Below are 21,715 nucleotides of genomic sequence, written 5' to 3'. Positions count from 1 at the left end.
ATAAATGTTTCCACATAGGTATTTGGTTCAAATATCGATGCCCTAGTATAGTAGCTAAAGCTATCGTTAAAGATCTAAAATATTGTGAATAGTTAGAATACCAATTTTCTTTCATTCTAATTCTATCACGTTATAAATTCGATTAGAAGTTTTTAATTTAATGCAACATTCCGTCAGCTCTTGATAAGGTTTCTCGCATTCATCACAGTCTACTGTTTTGAGCGGACGTTTTTGAAGCGAATGGAAATCTTCCGCTACAAACTATGCAGCATTTTAGAGATTTGCTTTGATACACAAATTTTAAACGTTTACAATATCATGAACATACAACTTTTCATCTGCTCTACTTTCTTGTAGACATTTATCCTTGAATTCAGATATTTATATTTCCCATTTTGCGTTATATAATCGAGAACTTAGTTTTTAAGAGAAGACAATAGCTTAGTCAGCTTGTTCCAAGAACAATTGAACTGACAGTGAGTATTCCAGCCTATACAACAACCCTACTGATGGTATCGAAAGCCAGTATGTAATCAAATGTTACATTAAAGAAACGACGAAAATAAAAAAAATGATCGTTGAACTACAGGTCGCAACGGCTTTGTGAGCGTTCTGCCTTATCAGTAACAGATAACAAGACAAACAAAGAAACAAATGAGAGGGATAGTGAATAGCACGGCTCAAAAATATTGCGATAACAATTCTAACGTCTCACACTAGGTAAATCGTATAATAAAACCGTAATTAGTACTAAATACGAATCAATAATTCGATTGCCTTTACACTAACAAAAGCAAAATTTTGGTCGACCACGGATTGTCCGTACAATTCGGGTATAAAAGCATGCACGTGACATAAATTCAAGAAAACTGCTTTACGATGCACAAATAACCAAATTTATATACAATCTAATTAATGAATTAAGCTAACAGGAACAAATTCTTTGGAGTAAAACAAGTAACGTAACTAAAAATCGTAGATATTGGTTTCGGACTAAGTCTCGGCATTGAATAAAAACAATGGTCTCGGTAACTTCAAAAACTAATTTACAAAGCATTGCGGTAACTAATATCGGTAAACAGACTAATGCAAAGGATATGAAACGTAGTTAAGCTAGTAGAAATGAATCTTCGTAGTAACAAAAGTAATCGTCCGACAAAAGGTTCGTAAATACTTGCATTTAGACAGCAACAATATCGAAATCTCCAGGTACAAAATTTTGAAGTAGGTCGTAGTTTCTCACGTGACGTCGCCAATGTCAATCTTGCTAAGATGGCGAGTCCAGGTAAAAATGCGATGTCATTCACGTACTGCGTAGGGGTATTATGTAATATTTATTTTCACCCTTTATTACTTATTAGTGGATGGGGTTTCAGCCAAGGCTGCTTTACTAACAAAGCCCACTATACATTTACAAGTATCCATGTCCGAACCCGGATTCGAAAAAGGGACTTAAATGCGTCACACGGAGCAGGTAGATAATATCGAAAAAGTAATCCAGAAAAGAAAACGATGAGAACTATAAAACTATAAACAAATTTTGGGGGAACTGTGAGGGAAGAGGAAACCCTATGCGTATTAAGAAAAATGGTGAATCGCAATCTATACACCTCACACGAATTGCTTGCAGATACAAATCCCCAAAGCGTTATTCAATTATTATTCACCTCTAGTGGCGAAAGTACAAAAAACTATTGTAAAAGACTCTATAACACTCGAATGGCATCTAACGGGGAAAATAAAGAACTAAGGTAATACCAACTCTATGGGGTTACAAATTGCATAAGACTATCAAATTTTCCGAGGGAAAAAACGTAACAATTTGTTAACCTGCAAAGAATTCTATACGTTTCCTACTTAAACTGAAGGTATTTTAAACCCTCGTCCCTTATTATTTATGTCATCTGATCCAAGTGACAGAAAAGCGTTGATACAGGCATCGAAATCAACCAACGGCTGTACGAGAACGGAGCCTTACAGCATCACGGATAAACTACACGAAAAGGAAAAGGATCTGCGGCTTATTATGGCGCAGCACTTTTGGTCTCGGTAGCCTAAGGACTACATGAACCGCCTGCAACAAAGAAGTGACAACTCAACAAGACATTCCATACGTATGAAGATTCGTATCCTTAACAATGTCACTCTGAAATTCAAAGTATTAAGGGTGGGTGTTTCATGTTTCAGTTATGTTATTATATTGAACAGGAAACGACACACATCTGATTCTTTTTAACGCTGTATTGCATATATTAAGAAAATTTCCATTAACTTAAGTCGCAGTATGTGTTTTTTAATCTAAACTCTTGTATTAAAAGATGCGAAGTATAAAAACTTAACAACTCAAACACTTAACTAAGATTTTTCTTGTTTTGTACGCACTTAATAGTTAATTATGCAGATTAAACACTTCAAAGTTTACAGACACTCCTTGAGTTCCCAGAGGACGCCGCACGTATAACTTCCGGCGAAAATATAAAACACTTTTTACAGCTTTATAAAGGGTGTCCGTGACATGGGTTGCTATTGATTGTCATAAAAAATTTGTTCATGTCCTTGATTCTCTTGCACAACACCCTTTAAAGTTTACCATATCTCACAAGATTTTGATGGACGCAGTTTTAACGTCAAAGCTGTCATCAGCAGCGAACAAACTTATATTGTTGTGGTTTATTGGTGTTTTTGTTTTACTCTTTATAAGTTCAACAGACACAGGGATTCTATTGCTTCAAAGATTTATTATGTTACCAGGCTGACAATAATAAAATAATTGGAAAACATGCTTTTTCAAGGGTTTCAAGTAATGAAGCCGGTATACAACTAAATTAATCAACGAAGAAAACAGCGTTTCGCAACAAGAGCAAAAAATGAAAACATGTGACAAATTTTAGGCATTACGTAAACAGCCCATTAGCCGTGTTTGCATTAAAATGGCATCATTTCAAATTAAGAGTGTTAAAGCTCAAATTCCCTCATTTGCATTCATAACGTGACTTCATTAGCCTAAACAAAAGCATGGGCTGAAATTACATAACAGAAATCATATTCCAAAAAGCGGAGGGTAGTTGAATTCATATTCTGACGCGATTTGTTGAACTCGGCCAGCTGTAAATGCCAACTGGCAGGGTAATGCTTGAAATTGGTATAACATAATGGATTTCTCTCGCTTCGTGCATTTTTGTCATTTGATGACTTAAATTGCAATTACGAAGTTGTTTCGAAAATTATTGCGAAAGTTTATTAATTTTGCATGAATCAACGTTTTCATCGGTGTAATCGACTTCGAAATTAGCTCTATATCAGAACGAATACGCATGGGTTAACTTAAACAGATTACTGATGAATGAGTGTAATAAAAAGATCGACGATGTACATACGTCGTCTAATAAACTCTAATTGGTGATCACTCCAAAGTGGTTAGCTGATCTTTCCATCCACTAGAGTTCTGAAAACAAATCAAAAGTATCACTTTTGGCTTTTTTGGTTTTGCTAGCAAAAGTCTTTGTTTGCTTGGCGTGGTAGGAAAATTAGCACCTAATTATTTGGCACTCGACCTGGAACTAAATCCATAATTACTTGGTATTCAATACATAGTTTTAGGGGAACTATTTGGATTTGATTTCTTTGGCAAACAAATACGTTTGTTTAGGTTTGGCCGGATTAAAAGATTCATTTTATAGCTTTAAGTTATTGGAGGGTTTAGAGTGGACGAAATAAGGATTTTTTAACACTACGGTTTTTAAAGTAACTTTTCTTTAATTCACTATGGAACTTACACAAGATAACAGTGTTTAGGAATTTTGACAGAGATATTAAGGAGGTGCGCCAGCAAATAATTATAATAGTACACGAGAATGTAAGGGACACCCGAAAGCCACTGACAGACGCCATTCTCGCCCCGCGTCAAAAAGGCTCGTCAAGTGAAGTTAAATGTGAAGACAATGCTCATGTGTTTGTTTGTGCACTCGAAATTTGTTCCAAGAGATCAGACCTAGGGTCAGACCATCAACCAAGTTTTCTACTAGGAGATCCTCAAGGGGTTGCGCAACTGTGTGAGGTGAAAAAGGCCCGTAATGTGGCAGTCTGGTTAATTGGGTTTTCCACCACGACAATGCCCCAGCTCACACAGCCATCTCGGTGACCACTTTCATGGCAAGAAACGGCATGGCTGTCTTGCTCTACTTACCCTATTCATCCGATATGGCTCCCAGTGACTTTTCTTTATTCCCACGAATGAAGAGGAACCTCAAGGGAAAGCGTTTCGCCGGCGTGGAGGAGGTGAAGAGGAGGCGCTTGCAGACATCAAAGTAGACGAGTTTAAAAAAATGTTTCGAACAATGGAAAGTGATTAGACAAGTGTATTACCGCTAACGGAGAGTATTTTAAGGGAGGAACTTTGTACAATAGCTTCAAAATCAACTTTTCTGGAAACTTTTGGGTACCCCTTCTATGTACATCAAACATGTTTGTTTCTCTGATTGATTATGCTGAAAGGACCTATAAGCAATCCTACAATTTATTGCCACCTAAAAATAAAATCCCTTTTCAGGATATACAAAGATTAAGGAAACGACAAAAGAGTTAAAGAGAGAGAGGTTGTAAGCGACAACAAGGAACAAGGAAATGATGCCGGAATTCAGTAAGGCAATGCATGAGAAAATTATATAAAAGAAAAGTTTATTAAAAGAGGTCGAAGAAATAAATTTGCAAGGAAGTAATAAAGAAGTAATAGCTAATGAATAAAAAGCCGAAAACTATTTAGGAATTCTGGCAGGGATATGAAGCGGCACTATAATAATAGACGAGGATAAAAAAAGGAAATACAAAATATAAAAAAATTAAGGAAATGCAGTAGAATTTGTTAGTAACGAAATTGCAGCGAAAAGCAAGAATTGGTTTTGAAAAATGAAGGAGAAAAATTGGAAATGTAAAGTGAAAAGGAAAGGAAAAGGGAAATTTATTGAAAAAATTCACAGATTTCGCAATCCTTGCAACCATCGGAGGCATTGGAAATAATAACCATACAACGCCATATGTAAAACACAAATAAACCTTATTCATACGGTATCACTTGCTCCACTCGCTCGCAAGCTCGCTCGTGTCGCAAACGTACACTTTCTAAAAAACAAGCGTCGTAACATGCGTGTAATACCATCACGGGCGATGTGGGATAAATTTAGATTCAAATTAACAAAACCCTTGCGCACTGTTAAGTAAGTACCGTATCGACAGTATCCGCGACTTTTTCTGAATCTACCGATTGCAGTCGAGTAAGGGACAGCCATCACTTGATGCGACATCAATTGTCTTCTTTTCTGTTCGACTAACCAGTAACTTCATATACCCATACAACAGATTTCCAATGCTAAAAGACAAAAAACAGAAGCTATTAACTATAAAAAAGGTTAACGACTACAGTTTAGGTAGATTACGTGAAAAGAATGATACAAAAGGGCAATGATAATAAATTTAGCAACAGATACGAACAGAAAGTTTTAAACCGAAAACGGATGATTTTCCATCATTATAAACTGTTGAATATGGTGAGGTAAAGTTCCAACTATGGAAGTATAAAGGAATGAAAGGAGAAGTAGTGAAAGCTAAACGTAGAAAGAAGGTTATAATAGCAAAGAGTACCCTCTTTGATAATAGCATTCAGCTTGACAGGAGCTTAGTTTACCTTCTTTGAATATTCACAGCTTTGCTGATATTAAGGCATGCAAGTTTAAAAGAAAAGATTACGTATTCCCACAGATCAGATTTATGCCTTCAAAGAAAATCATTAAAGCTATTGGACCACTGCTTTTATTTCAAAAACCCATATTGTAGGGCATTTATACATGTTGGTTCCTTTTCAATAGTGTCACCGATTTTTGACTGAGATATTTAGCATATTTATTAATAATTAATTGGAGATGGCAAACATCTGAAAGTTAGATAAGAGACATTTACACAGGAACAAGTAGCGTCTCTTTCTTTGTTTCAAATAACGATTGCTTTAGTTTTTTACTTTCGCAATATTCAGTAGTTACTCGAGCGTAAGTAATTCAGCTAGTCGCGAGTGTAATTCGAAAAATGATTTAAATTTAAAAGTTTATTACGCTTGCAAACGTTTTCATTGAAGTTTGGAGCAGTCAGATTTGATAATTTGTTAAATTTATAAATAAATAAATTTGTTGTGGTAGTTTATTTTTTTATTTAGGTCACTCTCCTGCTGTTTGTGGGAATTTTCAATCCGATGTGTGTAATTAAATATTTGTTTGGGAAGTAAATACTTACTTTTCTAAAATATTGTATAATCAGATAAAATGCATGAATTTGATTAAAACTGTGAGTTTGGAATTTTTAAATATTAAGTTAAGAACTAATTATTTCGCGCCCACCGTGGACTACATAACAATAGGTACACAGGTAATGTGCATAAGTATGAAACGAATTTAATTCTAAAAAGTAATTACAGTTTACGTTAGAAGGCGCGTTAAAAGGGCAGACAATTTAAACACAATTATAGTCCTTGCAGCTCGTAAAAGGTTTCGGCATGGACAACGCCATGAATAACTGCATACGTAATTTCCGCGTATAGCCTACACTCCATAACGGCTGAGAAATTGTCTTTGACATGAATCGAATTTCAGAAAGAGTTCATTCAATTTTATACATGTTAAAAAACGTGCGCAGACTATTGAAAATTCATCTTAAGCACCGCACTTCATTAAAATTTCACGTAAACGTGCATCGAATGAATGAAAAATGGAAAACCTTTTTAAATTCGTATAATAGGGAAACCTTGTGGATTATAAATATTTCAAAAGCAAGTTCCTTAAATTTCTTCGTGTAATTTTATTTACGTTATTAGGTTTCGGAAATTTCGGAAGGATGTAGGGCAAACTTGAAATATTAAGATCTTAACGCTTTGATTTCTTTCAGCGAAAAAGAACGTCTCTAATCTGAAAAACCCCCACTGAGTTTCTATGTTACGTTTGGAAACGCGTCACTGCTCTTACAGTAAATTTATAATCTAAACGAAACATTATTGAGAGTATCGAACAGCAAAAATGGGTAGGATTGTTTGCTTATGTGACCTCTCTCCTACAGGTACTCAACTGCTACAACGTCCCAATGGACATGGCTACGATTAAGGTCGCTTACCCTTCCAGCATCCTTAGGTTCATCTTACGTCAGGGAGATAGTACAAAGGGTCCGAATTTGAGACCTAGGTACACGTGGTCCCTGTCCACCCTTCTATCGTAATCAAGAACAGAATCCAACACGAAACTGACACAAAACTGTTAATTTAAACCCGTCACAAATTCATTTGATAATTACTGTAATGAAAAGAGGAGACTGTGCCAGCGACAAGAAACCACGCGTGCAAACGTTCATCAAAACAACTTCAAAAAAGTGTATTACGGTTCGAAACAGGTCCATTATTATATCATGATGGTTGTAAAATTTGTAGATCGTGTATCACAAGTCGAAACTTTAAAACAGCGGGGGTGTAGGGAAACTAACGAGAATATTTCAAAATTATATTGCAGCCTCCATAAGACAATTGATACGGAAGAAATAAATAAGTAGGAAATCCAAAATGACAATAAAATTCGTATATTACAATTTTTACACCAATTAACAAACACAACGGAAAGGCCAGTAAAACAGGTACGACAAGCCAAAATACGGTGAAGTGAAAGAAGAGGAGGATTAAGAAAATCCTGATACCGCTAGGTCACTGCACAAGAAAAACCATGCATGATACATAAATAGCAATGTATAACTTCTCCCTATTACACAGATTTTTTGACACAAATCAACCTTTTTTTCTGGTTTAGTAATAACGTAAATGTAAAAACCTTCTACTGTATGTAATGCCCTAAACCCCTTTAGGGCTTAGGAAGTGTGGAGACTGGGCAGTTGCTCTAAATTTAGGATTTACGACATTTAACAAACGACTGTATCTTATACAGTGCGCAAAGGAAATTGTTTCGTTCATAAAAAGCGTGCTCGACGTAAATTGCTTTATGTTCAGTTGCTGCAAATTTTGCGGTGGTCAAATCTCTCCGTTTTTTTTCTGTTAATGGCTTACTGTTTCAAGAGAAACAACCCAGTTTATTCCATAGTTTGTGACCTACGTATATCATTAGCATTATATACTTATATATTTGGTACTTTTCCTTGCACCGGTAATCACTTAATCCCGTATATTGAAAAATTCGTAAGCTGCTTTCAACTTTAAGCTGGACGATTTAGACGAGAAGAGAACCACTAATACCCGGTAGCCGGTAGCAAAAATAAAAAGCACGAGACTAGAATCGTGCATTAGACAGAGGTACTCTACACGCCATTTTGTGAAGAGTTAGAGTAAGAGATTCATTGGCACAAAAGGGATAGATAAAAAGCTATCAGTTAATTTTCCGGATTGGCAACTCTTCAAATATTGAATTGAATTACAGCCAGTCGGGTTAAAATTGAATTTATGTTCTACTAGTTAGAGAATATGGTGGAAATAAGTATAGAACTAAACGTGTAGTTTACACTGTGCATGCGCAAAACCAAAATTTAAAATTGGCGTTACCTTTGCTTCTATTCCAAGTGCCTAAGTATCGATTTTCATTTAAATGCTTTCATAAATAAGAAAGTTTGCAATTCGTTTCATAAATGGTCGAGATGTGAAAAGGGCACCGTGAATGTTGAATCGATTAGACTCAACTTTTGGAATTGCATATTGTATAAATTTCTTGCAATTCGGGTCATAACTAACAGAGATGTCAAAGGGGCCTTCCATATTTTTTGGCCTACATTGCCAATTCACGAACTCCGATCCACAAATTTTATAAAGAATTCACCTACAACATTTTCATCGTAAAGGACGGACGAACAGACGGACAGACACCGCAAAATTATAAACTCGCTAGGAGCTGGTTCATAATGTATGTAATGTAATCTCCCTAATTATTTTAGAGATAGTCTCTTTCAGTTTTTTGTAGAGAAAAAAATTACGAATCCATGCATACTGTAGCTTTCTAATTTTTTGAGGTTTGAAACCAAGAAATGGGATAACTAAAACCTTGAGTAGCAAACTTTTAAATGGGTAGCAACCATGGAGTCTAATAGTTACCCGCCTAGGATACTTAGCGTTGTCCCTGAAAATAGTGACTACTAAACCCCACCACCACGACATGGTGTATCCCATGGTGGGGAACTGTCGTCGCAAACTGTTTCAATAGTTATGTCTATTCAAAATATTAATGCTGCCGAATAGAGGAACAACAGGACAACAGATCTCCGGAATTTATCCTCTATTTAAATCAAAAGATAAAACGAATGTAGAAAATGATCGTCCCATTGCCATTCTGTAGATCGTTTTTAAAATAATAGAGAAAGCCTTAAAAAACCGAATTATTGAATATTTCAGACAAAAGGTTTTTTAAGGTTTTTTTAATAGGAAATGCAACATGGTTTCATACCCGGCAGCTCTGGATAATTTAATATTAAGTATTTTAAGTGGTTTAAATGGGGACAAATGGACGGTTATGGTAAATTATGACCTGGCTAAAGCATTTGATGTGATTGATCATGCTATACTATTGAACACATTATCTCATTACTTACAGTTAATAAAATCATATCTAACTAACAGACCGCAGTTTCTACAAGCGCGTAATTATTACACTTCTTCGATTGAATCCGACCGAGATGACGGATGGTATCATGTGGAATGCCCCAAGGTTCCGACTTGGGACCCCTACTTTTTGTCATTTTGTTAATGATTTACCATTTAACTTTGGGCCACTGAAATCATTTTGTGGCGTATATATGCAAGTATGCCGACGACACTAGCTTTGTCACCGGCACATCATATTCACAACTTTCAAATTATCTGATACAGGTGCTCAATTAATCAGTTACAATTAAATCCCGATAAACCTACATATTCGGGAATGATAGCGTGCATTTTGAAAATTTCAATTTTGGTAATGTTAAACTTAATTTTGTCCACACGTGTACAATTTTAGACGTTGAATTTGACAATAGAATGAAATGGCACAGCTCATCATTACAGAAACTAAATAAAGCATTATTTTCTCTCCACCAAGACGCTATGTCACTACGACACATTAAAGAATGTATATTTTGCATCGCATTTACGATTCGGGATAGGTACTATTTTGGGGAAACTCAAAGCTCACGAGCAGTATCTTCAAGCTGTAGAAAAGGACCTCTTATTTTGGTTGGAATAGGGCCACGGGAGTCATGTCGGACTCACTCCAAGGAATTAAAAATTCCGACCTTGTATAATTCGTATATAATGTGCAGTGTACGTCCACAAAACGTTCACCTATTTCTTCCGAATGCCAACGTTCATAAAGCAAGACGCAGTAACTTTATAAGAACCCCAATTCCCAAATCTAGTATTTTTAATAATTCTTATATTCTAACGGCAATAAAAAATATACAAGAGCGTAGGTACCAAGTAGTAGGAATTGCAGATATTTAGCGAAAATTAAAAGCGCCTCGCAAATATATGATACCTACATAAAAAACGCTAGCTATTTATTCACACAAGCTGGTATAAACAATTGTAAAAATAAACATCAAGATATTTACTACACTAGTTAGTTGCACGATGATCGAAACGCGGATTAATTAACCATTTAATTAATACTTATTTGTTTGGTATGTAATGTCTACATTAGTTTATGCCGGTAAAATACAACTAGGTAAATACGGCAATTAGGAGCAACGACAGTTTTTCTAGAGATGTTGCTAATGAGCCTTCGTTTGGTCATTGTTACGGCTTGTATTTTATTTGAATTATTTTGTGTATATAACTGAAATAATATATACTGCGGAAGAACGCATGCGTTTAATGTACCCGGGCTGCTGGCCAAAGTTCAGTTCAACCAGTGCCGTCGATTATTAGGGACGCGTCGCGACGCCGGTACCTTTTGAACTCTTTAACTTGTATTGAATGAACGCTTCAAAACGGTGCAGCAATAATTAGGCTAGGCGTTGAGTTTCTACCACCGGCCACGTAAGTATCTGCATTATTCATTTTAAGGTAGTTCTGAACTTCTGAAAACATGCAGTTTTAAGGTTAAGGGATGATGGTAAGTTTGAATATCCGACTTCACATTGCGATTTACCTTTCAACATTGTTGACATATATAACGTGTCGGGTCGCATTATACTACGAGTATTAAAGTTCGCAGACTGCATGCGTTTGAGAAATGTAAATTGGGGTTGTAATATATTGATTCATAACACTAACGAAGATGTAATAAGCCTCCCTAACTCCTTTTAATTCTTGCACTGACTTTTACGATACCTATACCTAAGAAATAACGTCGTTTAATGAATCTAACGTTTTCATTAGGTGCCCGTATGGTTTCTAAAAGACCACGTATAGGTACATCTTAGCCCATTTACGAAGTCGATTGAGTTTGAAAGCCAAATTCCTGCTGCACCGACTTCAAGTTCACAAATAATGACTTTGGTATTAAATTATCAAATACTCGACGCGAAAAATGCAACAAGCCATACATATCTTCGGAAGGCCGAACAATTGAGATTTGGCACAAGGATCTAATAACATTCGGAACTCGCGTCAGGTCTACTAGAGATAATTCAATCACCTGCTTCGCGATGAAGCGAGAGCTCCATTCAATTGAATTCTAGACTCATTTTCAAACAAGTGAGAATAAAAAATAGAACTTAAAAGAATTATTTCTATTCTAATTCATTTTCCTATGTTACCTATACCCTGATACGTACAAATAAAAATGTAGATTGGAGGGGGGGGGGGGGGGGGCAAAATGTGCGAATGACGGGAGCTATACACAGATATGAAAATGGAACAAAATTATGCAGTTCGAATGTTAGGAATATACAATCTTTTTAGAGGCCAACAAATTAAAGAGAAAGATCTACTTATAAAACAGAACTAAATAATAACAAAACTTTGTTTGGCAACACTTTCATGTCCCAATCCCATCGGCAATAAGAATAGATTAGAAGTTTGTATAAAATGCTGGGTCTTACTTCTGTTTACTACTCGCTTCTATACTTCCCTAGTTCTGGTCCAAATGATCAAAGTGATAAATTCCTCAACCTTGTTCCAGCTTCTTACTAGCGTCAATATTGTCTGAAATCTGAATTCTACCGGTGCCCGGTGCCCGATTGCGTTAAATAATGGTGCACGTCCTATATTCCCATTCCTTTTTCCATCGTACCATGGTCGTGCCTGCCCGCTATTGTTACCACCTTGGACCTTGAACGTCTTTGCTTTCATCCAGCTATCTAACGTATTTATAGTTTTCCACTACTGCTGGGCCCCTACCCGTAAAGATAACAGCGCCCCCGGGATCTCCAGTCTGACTATCTCGTCATATACAATGTTACAAAGCAGGAGACCCAACGCCGATCCTTGTAGAACACAGGTCTAACGTTTATCGCCCGGTAGATAGCTGCATATAAGTTTCGGAGAGGTAGTCTTCTCCGGAGCCTCCATCTGCGCAGACTATTAAATGCATTTTGGAGATCCAGTAAGGCAATCATGGTCTCTGGTCCGCCGCGTGCCTTCCTTGGCCGTTCTCGCCATCTCAACCAACTCCTGTAATAGTTCCAGGTGTCAGGGACTATCAGCTCTCAATTTCGCTGAATATGCGAAATTGTTTTTCCTTACATTCATCATCTTACTGTTCCAGCTCTTGAAGTATTTTTTTTTTCTTGTAGAGAATTCGGTATGAGTTGTCCTTTAAATATAACATCGGTTTGAATTTTAATGAATTTCCATTTAATCAATTTCTTCTTCAATGTCTTTCTTTTCTTTATCGATAGGGGATAAAAAATATGCATCGATATTCTGGTCTGTTTTTCTATGACGGAGTTGTAAGTCGAAAGATATTTAGCCATGTTGTATAACACAGAAATTTGGACGAAATCAGCGGGAAGTTTTGAATTTTCATTGAAAATGTGAGTGAATGGACGATTGTCTAAATACCGAATATTTTTTCCCCCATACAGGTATAATAATATTATTTCTTTAAAGCGAATACTATATTGCTAAAGGTTCCCTGTCAAATTGACGGTAGTTCATATCATAGCTGATGCTATTGATCTTGATGTGAATACAACAGGCTTTTCAACATAAGTAGGTAAATCTTGAAATGCCTGATCCAGCGAAAGTCCTAATAAAAGAAGAAACATGTCAAGAATTACGATTACCAATTGGTGCAAATTCCGTATGTGTATGAGGGCCTTAGTATTTTGTAATTTTATGTTACTATAGAAATCTCCTATAAGCAAATAATGTAGTCTTGATTCGGAATATACCTCAAACTCCTGAAGGTATTACCAAGTTTGTCAAGGCTTCTTATCGTTTTTAAGTTCTTCCAACCACTTCTTAACTAATAAAACCATTGTTCATGTTCTAAGCGAGATTGGGAGTATTTTCCCATGGGTTCAGTTAAAAAGTGTTGCCGGAGATTGTAACGGTTCATTTTCTCCATTACGAAGCATTAATATTGTTTAAGGTTTACTACTTGTTGAAAAACCCCCGTAACTTTTGAGATAGATGGCTCTATCTATTGATGGAATTTAACCATGCAATTTTGTCGGACAAATAACATAATGAATTTGGACGGGATTCACCTGTGGGAAGCACAGAGGAAAGTAAAGAAAGTTCGAGTTAGGTACGAGAAGATGTGATTAAGCACAACAATATATTTTTGTTCATCAGGGAATGGTTTAAGCACCAACACCATTGATCGCTAAAAAAGCACAATGGTGGGCGGCTGTTTTGGTTCGGGCTCCGCAGGAGCACCAATAAAAACCGAAGGCATACGTTATTAAGTGTAGGAAGTACAAAAACACCCTCCTCCAGACGGCTTTCCACATGAATAAAAAGGAAACCCCAAGGGAAACCCAAGAAAAATGAAAAACAAAGAAGTATGGTCAAGAAGACGCTTGTTACTGTGTTTACAATTGATTTGCCTCTTTTGTATGTATATCCAGAAATTACAATAAAATAGGTACCTAGGTACAAAATTCAAAATTTTGAGTGACATATATCAATAGGGGGTCTAATGCTTTTATTTGGCCTATTTAAGATATGGATAAGAGGTAGAAGGGTAGAAGTTGTTGACAGCGCCTTATGGTTTTGAATTTTTGCTTGCATTTTCGAACACTTGTTTAGGGATAATTGTATAGACGTGAATATTAAATTAAATTCAATCATGAACTTCCCAGTGTAGCCATATTTAATAAGCACTTTATTCTTCTTTTGACACACGAATTAATAAATTATATGAATTTAACCAATTCGTATTTGTAAAAGCGTTGGTGTATACCCCTAATAAAACACAAATTTTATATCTGTGTAAAAGGAGACTGGAATACTACCTAACGAAAATGACAATCAAAGCTTCATTCTTATTTAAATTTTGGTATACTCGTAGAAAGTACTTTAGCAATGGGAAGTTTTTTAATCAACCCTGTATTTAGTGAACACGCTGCTCAATTAAATATACAACTGAAATATTTCGCCTGAAGCTTTGTTTACAGCTATAATTTCAGTTTCAGTTGTTGAAATCGCCAGCTTTCTGTCTCAGCAAAGATATTGCTACTGTAGTACAATATAATAAACTGTGAGACACGTCAGAAACTAAGCCTACTCCATTTTTATTAAAAAAATTACATTTAACATTTGTACATACATGTAACCCATTTTTCATCATCGTCGCCATTCCTTTCGATGAAAAAATGCCTCTTTTATTTACTTCTTCAACTCCTCCAATGAAAATCTGTTTCTATCCATGTACACCTTCAGGGAAGTTAAAAATCAACTGAACATTTTGCGAGAAGAGCGGTTACCGGTTACATTTCGCAGTGAATGATGCCGTTTATAACAAAAACCGTATGAACTTAACGCGAAGAAAAGCAATTTGGATCAATGCCATCAAGATACGCTTTCATTAAAAGAATCCATGTTGTTTAATGAAACAACTAGGGAAACTAATTGGAAAATATATTTGATCCAAAGCTACGTCCGAAGCGCATAATCGAAGGGTGGCATGTTAACGGTATGTTAATAAACACGATTTATGGCTCAACTTACAGTGAGATTAAACGCAGAAGAAACGATTACGTTTTTAAAGGAATCGGCAAAAAGTCCATTTTACAAAATGATATATGAAACTTGGAAGTTTTAATGTAAAAAAGCTTCCAACAAGATCAAGATTAAATAATGGTGGTTTAATCTGTTCGTTGTGTAACATTTTTACGATCTTGTTTAAAATTGCTATTGCAAACGATCGTAAAAACTAAACAGAAACGAACAATTGCGACTAATAGTGATGTCATTTTCCATTTCATCACTGTTGATTAAGTACGAAAAGTGCAGTGTTGTATTTACTTCGCTTCTGTATGGGTTTAATTTAGAAGTTACTGAAGTTCAGCATAAGGTTGGCCATTTAAGAGAGGATTTTAGTTTTAGGTGGGTGCGTTATTAGGGGATCCAAGAAATGCGTGTTAGTATGTAACCAGGTCTTTCTAAGGCATCCCTATTATGAAAACAGTAAACAAATTGCCATAACATTTTTATAGGGCTATGTATGTTATAGTTGTCAGAAGTTCTTAGACTGTGATACATTTTCTGACGGCGTTGTTACAGTGCTGTAGCGGAATATTTATTTGACACATTTGAACTATTGTTTGCAATTACACTAAACAATCCTGTTGCTAGCAAAAAAGTTTAATAGTGGGTATATAAAGAGCGATTCAAAAATTAGCCCCTCCTCATCCATTCCATGCTTTGCAGGTGGCCCACCAACTTAGCTGTTTGCTTTCTATAGTCTATTATCTACTGTACTTGTAACTATTTTCTTACATCTTGGTCTCGTAATCTCTTCTTGTGATGCGCGTTACTCTGCGCAGAGATTTCATGTCTATTGCCTGTATTTTGCTTTTATCTTTTCTCCCGAGCGTCCATGATTTGCCATATAGGTATGTCAGATTGGTCTGAACAGTGGCTTGTGGACCATGATCTTTATCTTCCTTGAGACCTCTTTTTTGGCAATGAAATTCTTATTTAGCGCATGGTACATTTTTGCTGCTTTGTGAATTTTTTCATTAATTTCCGCTTCTTTATTTCTTTTGTCGTCGATCTGTACACCAAGGCAGGTGTATTGTGGCACTTTTTCAAGTTCTGCAATTAACATTAATTTAGCCTTGACCTTCATTCCATTTTCTTCTGGAATTGTGATCCAAACGTTTAGGCTGTCTTGGAGGTCATTTTTGTTTTCGGTGGTGATCACATGCCATCTGCGAATGCACATGCTGTTATTTCTATTATTATTACGACAACAAACATTTCCAAGTTAAAGATTTTTAGGGATTTCGTATTTTTAATCTGCACGTTATATACGGGCTGGCGTAGAAACTTGAAATTACGTGTAATTTGTGAAATTGTAAGTTATTACGCAAAAATTACAAACACGAAATTATAAGCGCACAGCAGAAACGTATCACATGTCTTGTAATTACTCAAGTAACGAAATATTTTATTTCACCTTTCCATCCAGGTTTCCACACACAAATTCTACTACATGCATCAAACCATTGAATAAAAATAGTGTTTTTATTCAATGATCAAACGCAGTTTCCCGAATGCAGAGATTAAGGTCAAACTACTGCGAGTGAAGGCAAGTAAGTTTAATACTCGTATAGGCGAAAACTATAGGGATAATTATGAACCCACTTCGCTGTTGCTTTAATACATACACTCGCAACAAATACAAACTTCAAAAAGTCTCGGCAGAATGTAGACAGTAGGGTTAAAGTATAAAAAATGTAGCTCAAGGGTTTTCAACTAAAACATTTGTTCGTGAAGTGCTTTGTTGCATAATATAATCCACCCTTAAAATGTGGATAGTGGATTATGTCACATGGAGCAGAAACACATTTTCAATTGTTACAGAGGTTCATGTGACCTAATTTGCATTTACCAAACGCTTTGTGTTTCGTGTGTACCAAAACTTTGATACAAGGAAAAAGAAGCGAGATTGAAAATTAAGAATTCAAGATTTTCCTATATAAAATTCCGCTCGGCGTTGAGGGGCGCAAAATATTTTACAGCTGCCTTAAATTATCCCAAATTTTAGGAAGCCGCCCTAAGCTTGCAACATCTCCGTTGTTTGAAATGGGGGAATATCACTATTGCTATTGTTGAAATGAAAGGTTTTTTGCGAACAGTGTTCAAGTGGAAAATTTCATCAAGCTAAAATTATGTATCTAAACGTATTTACGTGTATGGAGCCTTGGGTATATCTTTTTGAGCTAAAGTTATTTTCATAGGATTCCTTATTTGATGGACCACTTTTTTTTAGATTATGCCATATGTTTTAATTTAATCACCCATTTTTCTTCTACCTATTTCGCAATCCGAAACCCATGTATTAATGTGTAGCATCAAGATCTGACATTTATTTTTCTATGTTCTTTCCAAGGCAACCTAAACAATACCGAACTTAAATATAATACAAGAACGTCTTGGATATGATGTGCGTGACATCACATTTACGTTTCAAGTATCTTTCACACGCCCGTCTATTAGAACTCACGACTGTTTCTTTCTCTTTTTCTCTCTGAGGTTTTTATATCGATGCTATCTTCTCCATACTCACCCTCGGCTACACGAATATTGTTGTTTTATCAAGTGGCCAATTGATTTCGTCCTTCTCTTCCAATGTTGGAGTTGGCATTAGAATCAAATGAAATCGCTCTGTAAATCTACAGCGTCTCGTAATCGTCAGCCGCCTCTTTTCATTATTTTAACTGCCGATTCCACCAATCCGTTACTCTGAGGACACCAGGAGCTACTCGTGATATGAATAAAAAAATTTCCTTCCATCGGAAATGGGAATCGGGAGTAGAAATCCGTGACTAACACAAACCATCGTCCATCCAATTGAATTAAACCCTTCGCGAGTCGTTGCAAAGGGTGGACAGGAAGCATCGACGGTATCAGAGGCTCGTATCGATTCGTAGCTTCGTTAATGCAAATGGGGCAATTTTTCACCAAATCTTCTAATTGTTTTGACAAACCTGGCTACCACATGGACTGTCTGGCCATCGCTTTGCCTTTTACCATTCCCAAATTCCCAAATGAGCGCCGTGTATGCGATATGAAATTTGCTATTGCCAAATCGATGGTATTACGATATGGGACACCTTTAATAAAATTCCGTTGTCGACAGAAATGTCTCTACGAGCGACGTTGCCAAAATCCTTTGAATTTTATAATCTCCCCTCGTAGACATGGGGTATCCGCCACAAGAAAAATCCTAATATCGACTTAAAATTTCTCAAAGCGAGAGACTCGCGGCTATCCTAGATCAAGTTCCCACAATTCCAAAGAATGTATTACAGAAATGTTGACAACACCTAAAATTTGGACACCAATCAAAAATCTGACATCAAAAATTCTATCTGGGTCGCACTTTGGATTCGAATAAACACAATTAATTGATTGACAATGACCAAAATTTATTCTGAAATGCATGAAACAATTAGAACAATTTCCTTTAAAGAAAGAAAAGTTTACAAAGCTTGTTTGGACAAGATACCCCGTGCTCAGGCGGTCAATAGCTAAAAATAAAAAAAATCTTAAATTAGCTTTCTTGTCGTCATGTGTGTTCTACAGAAATATCTTTTTCCGTCAGAATTTTGAATCGTACACTATGAGAATGAAGAGTTTGAGTTTCGAAATTTTAAAATTTTGGAGTTTGAGGTTTGCAATAAGCTTCAGTCTTGAGAAGCGATTGAAACAAGATTTCAGTTAAAGATTATATTGAAACCGTCGCAAAGAGTTTTTTTTAATAAAGGGCGATCATTATTCATATAACAAAGAACACAAGCGAAAGGTTTCTGTTAAATTAGGTATATGCGTATGACAAGGGTCACTTAATTAAATTCAATCGTCCATGTTGCTCTGTTTATACTGCAATTACCATTGAAACGAACTACCTACAACAGCAAATTCACAGAAAAATTACTCAACCTTCGTCTTCAATAAAGTCGACAAACCTTTTTAATCAAAGAGTGTTGAATGTCTTTTCTAAATTCAAAATTACACCTTTCGTTGACTTACGTTTACATCTTTTCTCCCCTTGCAAGTTTCTATATTAAATTTGGCTGCTGAGTATGCGTAACATATTGCTCGAATTTCAAAATTACTCAACAAAGCGTCGCCTGTCACGCATTCGGATGATTTATGAAGCCGATCCGTCGATTTATACATTTTAAACAACGCACCTTTCCTCCCTAATGATTATAAATCGTTTATGTTTTTATCTTATATTCCCTTACGTGTGTTTGGGCCAACCGCAGAAATTGCACCGGCTGGAAAACGTTAAACTAATAAAACTGATGTTGCCCTTTTCAACGTTTACTTTTTATTACCGAATTTTGTATTCGAAATGGAATTTTACAATGTGTACTAAAGTGGTACGCTAAGCGTGAGTAGAGTTGAAATGCAATTCGTGAGAATAGTGGAAAAAGTAACGCTGCCGCATTCTCTAGTTAGCTTTACCGAAAATAGGAAATAATAGTCACTGTTATTATAGTCCATTTGCATAGTAATGGTGCAATTTTTGCTTCCGCTTCGTACATTGCAAAGCTCTATGTAAAATATCAAAAAAAGTTAACTCAAAGACGTTCGCTGTAAAGTGTGATCAGATTTCTAACGAACTTTTAATTAAAGACTTCGATAATCAACTTCTAAATCTCAATTAGGTGAACATTGCGCAGAAAGGCAAATAAGGACATTTTCAAAGCAATGTAGTACAAGACTTGGACGAAGTCTAATTAAGCAATTTTTTCCACCCAAAGAACTCTTGCGTCACCGAGGCGCTGTTAATTAAAACTTGTTTTGCAAACTGTAGGTTCGGTATACATTATTCTTTCACGTTTTACAGTGACGCATTTCATCTCTACTCAATATCATTTATACCTTATGGTGGAAGTCTACCACATCTACATTCTAGAGATTTTATAAGATTCCGAGCTAATACTACTTACCTACTTTTAGTCCCCATGTTGTTGTGTTACTAAAGGTTCATACAGAGTTGAGCTTTAAGCTAATTGAATTCGCAATAAATCTCATTAACCCCCGCATGAAACTCTGCAAACCCCGTAGGCAAAGAGAACGTAAATATGGAGGGAATAGTCTAATTTTGTGCAGATTTTCAAGTTAAAAAAATGTAGAAAGGAAGAAGTGCACTCACTATCCATTTAATCGCTCTGTTCCCGTAGATTCATTAAATATGCATTTAAACATCCCGTAGGTAACTATTGGTCTTAAGTTCAAAGATTTTTTTTGTCCAAGAATCAATATTTTTTTAGTTATTCGTGACTGAAAGTGTATTAATATGTTTCATCGAGAAAACGTATTTTTCTAAATGATTTTTCACGATAACTCAAAAATTAGCATTTTGTCTCAATTTGGAAAAAACTTTTTACAAATTGTTCAACTCATAATGTACCTATTGTGTTTGTTCTATATCTCATATTATTGTATATAGTTATCAGTATCACTCTCATTTTTTCCCTCCACTTCCACTCATCTTTCCTGTATGTCTTCCGCCTCTTTTATTCCCCCCTCCCATTCCCTTATCTCTTTTTTGACCACTATTCATATGCCTTTCTTTCATTTTTGTTATCCCTCTTCGCAAATTGGTTCTACCTTATGTATTCACTCCTGTTCTTTATTTTCACACTTCTTTTATTCTGTATTCTTTAAGGGACAATACGTGTAACTTTATAATCGATCCAAATATTTTCTGCTTCTCTTCGCAGAAGCTAATCTTCTCCACCTATCGGCCTGGATCAGTAACGTTGCTGACGCCGTCAGCCTAATTCGTGTTCCAGCGCAAGTTTAAACTAACACCGATTTGAAGATTTCCGTAGTGTGAACCACAGTGGATACCCTCAAAGCTATCGAAGGCACTGGAAACGCCAAAAGAAAAGTTATAGCAGCGTCCTCTAAAGCGCAGGGAAAAGTCAACGGCATTCCTCTGTAATGAGTCCAAAAACACAAAAGGGCGCCAATCATTGGGTCTTAATTTATAATAATGTTTCAGTATCCGGAACTTTTTGTGTGAATTTTTGAAGAAAAGCTTTTTTATTATTTCTTAAATTTGTTAGTAATAAAATTCGATAAAAAGTTAAGTCGGAGCATTAATATTTGCTACGGGGGTTCCTTCTGGACTTGAAAATTACCATCGGTTCCGCCCGGCAAGGCAAACCGTCTTCTCCTCAAGCTGCGTAACAAATAAAAATAAATGCTCCGGCTAACTCAAATCGGTGGGCTTTTAACTCTTTCCTACTGCGTAACAACCTTAACCTGCCGCCTACCAGTCTCCTGCCTCAACTCCTACTCCTCTCTGTCCTTCCCCTCGTTCTTCGTTAAAGACATAGGCACATTGGAACCAAGTAGATAATATATTTAAATGATATGATAGATACAAACCAATTTCAGGGATCTAGCAATTCTTCTCTCCTCCTTGTAAAAAAAATGTAGCTTAACAATGAAAACTAACTTAAATAAAAAATCCTACCAAGTGAGACTAATTTACTCAAGGGGTGGCCATCCTCTACAGTTTGAAAATTTCAACAACAGGTCATCGGTTTTTACTCCAGCGTGGGCTGGGACTTATTT

At 36.0% G+C, this 21,715-nt stretch overlaps 1 long non-coding RNA gene across 1 annotated transcript; it reads right to left on the bottom strand.

Moving 5' to 3' along the window:
- Positions 1 to 18,698: 18,698 nt before the first annotated feature.
- On the bottom strand, positions 18,699 to 19,486 carry LOC116160011. Its single transcript, XR_004143112.1, has 3 exons — positions 19,366 to 19,486; positions 19,084 to 19,320; positions 18,699 to 19,023 (listed from the first exon to the last, which is right to left on the bottom strand). It is a non-coding gene; the product is annotated as an uncharacterized LOC116160011 (long non-coding RNA).
- Between the last annotated feature and the right edge of the window lie 2,229 nt (positions 19,487 to 21,715).

The sequence above is a fragment of the Photinus pyralis genome, unplaced genomic scaffold, assembly GCF_008802855.1.
Source record: "Photinus pyralis isolate 1611_PpyrPB1 unplaced genomic scaffold, Ppyr1.3 Ppyr1.4_LG1, whole genome shotgun sequence".
Taxonomy (NCBI): Eukaryota; Metazoa; Arthropoda; class Insecta; order Coleoptera; family Lampyridae; genus Photinus; species Photinus pyralis.
Note: the sequence above shows the minus strand (reverse complement) of the source record. Positions and strands in the feature narration are given on the sequence as shown.